This window comes from Acomys russatus, chromosome 22 (genome assembly GCF_903995435.1).
Source record: "Acomys russatus chromosome 22, mAcoRus1.1, whole genome shotgun sequence".
NCBI lineage: Eukaryota > Metazoa > Chordata > Mammalia > Rodentia > Muridae > Acomys > Acomys russatus.
Window position 1 is genome coordinate 44,422,610 of NC_067158.1, and position 2,212 is coordinate 44,424,821.

Sequence of the window (2,212 nt, forward strand, 5' to 3'; positions counted from 1 at the left end):
ATAACAGTAACTTCCCACATGTTCTCTTCCAGAAACAAATAGCATTAACATCAATGATCATCATTAAAGATATTTTCCTTTGGATTTTTTTTTTTTTTTTTGCTTTTTTGAGGCAGGATTTCTCTGTGTAGCTTTGGCTATCCTGGACTTGCCTTGTTATTTTTGTTTGTTTGTTTTTTTAGACATTTATTTATTGTATATGAGTGCTTTATCTGCAGAAGAGGGCATCAGATCACATTATAGATGGTTGTGAGCCACCATGTGGTTGCTGAGAATTGAACTCAGGACCTCTGGAAGAGCAGGCAGTGCTCTTAACCTCTGAGCCATCTCTCCAGCCCTCCTTTGGATTTTTTAATAAAGTAAAATACAATTGTTGGAGAAAAGTAAGTGTAATTAAAGGGTAACTAAAGAACAAAGTTAGGTGTAAATGTTGAATATTTGTACAAAATGTTACTATTTAAAAGTCAAACTTTAGCTCTAATTTGAATTGAGGATTAAGGAAAATGTGAAAATTTAAGGGATATTTTACTGTAAGATTTACAACTACAAAAACTTCACCGTGGCTTCACTGCAAAACACTAACATCACTGAAGATAAACATTTATGTTTAAAAATTTTGCTCCCTCTCTGCCACATCCTGAGACAAAGTCATTCTATAGACCAGGCTGGCCCCTAACTCAGAGATCTGCCTGCTTCTGCTTCTGCTGGGATTAAAGGAATGGGCCACTGTCTCCCAGAAATTTGTTACACTGAAGGTCTCTTACTGGTCCTGCTTCTAGAAGTGGCCAAGATCAAGAGGAAAGGGGGGATAAGAAGATGACTGGGTTATTTCCATAGCATTCCATCCCCTCTGTCTGGCAGGAAAGGGACACCTATAGCCCCCAAGAGCAGATCTACTGCTGCTAGATTCTCCAGGCAGGGGGATAGAGCTGGCTCACAAAGGCTTGCCCTCCGGGCAGATGACAGAACTGCTGCCTAGTTTTTCTGCCAGGGCATAGTGGTTCTTGACCTCCTCATCGCAGTTTGCTTGTAATTCATGCATGATCCCTGGTATCTTCGTCCTGATGGCATCCATGGGGCTGGGTACACAATCAGGAGTCCAGAAGATGAACGCCAGCCCCCCTTCTTGCTGTCCCTTGTCATTAGCTTGCATCGTAGAGAGGCTAGCTGCAGTCCTTGTCGGCCAGCATCTTGACCAAGGTGGCGTAGCCCTCCTCTGCAGAATGCCCCATGTCTCCTACCAGGATCTCCCTGCTCTCCTCCAGGGTGACGTTCCTGTCCCCAGGCAGAAGAACACTGCCTTCTTGAGTTTCTTTGCTTCTAGTGTTGAGGATATGGACACCTTCATATCATTGAGCATCTTGATGACACCATCAGAGGTAGCCACACCAGAAGCCTTGTATCTAGAAGAGAAAGGGAGACAGGGACAGCCACAGAAGAACTAGGCCGACAGATGCTGCTGCTGACAAGCTCTGAATGCAGCATCATATTTCTTTTTGGCGGCTATAATATAACTACATCATTTCCCACTTCTCTTTTCTCTCTCTAAACCCTCCGGTCTGTCACTCTATGCTCTCTTTCAAATCTATGGCCCTTTCTCATTAACTGCTATTATATCTGTTAAATACATATTTGTATATTGATGTACATATTGATTAACACATAAATATGATCTATTTAGTCAGTATAATGTACTCATCTATATGGTACTATTGTTTTAAAAATTACATTTGGATTTTGAGCTGCTGCCCTGAACGCTTACATGCTGCCCCCCTCCCCTTACCGACGCATTCTCTACCCTTTAGATTTTGTTAGTTGTATAGCACTCAATCTCAAGGTTCATTTCTTGCCTGGTGTGAAACTTTCAATGTATGTGCACGTTTAAATGAAGCCAACGTTCATCCTCTCTGATGAGTTCTTTCATTCCACAGGCTTACAGTTTGACATGGCTTTATATAATATGATTGGCACTGTTATCTGTCCTGGCTGTTACAAGGAAGCCCCATAGACTAGGGGTCGTATGTCATGAACTTTTATTTTTCAGAGCCCTGCAGTCTGGGAAGTTCAGGTTCAAGGTACCTGTACATTTAGGAACCAGAGGGAGTCCACTTCCCCACCCATGGGCTTTGTTTCCTCACTGTAATGTCTTCTTGAAGGAGGATGTATCTGATACCTCTGCTGTAAATACGTTATCCCTGCTCTTGAGGGCCAT

General features: G+C 42.5%; 1 pseudogene; it reads right to left on the reverse strand.

The window, feature by feature from the left end:
• Positions 1 to 934: 934 nt before the first annotated feature.
• Positions 935 to 1,791, reverse strand: LOC127205747 (cofilin-1-like; annotated as a pseudogene).
• Between the last annotated feature and the right edge of the window lie 421 nt (positions 1,792 to 2,212).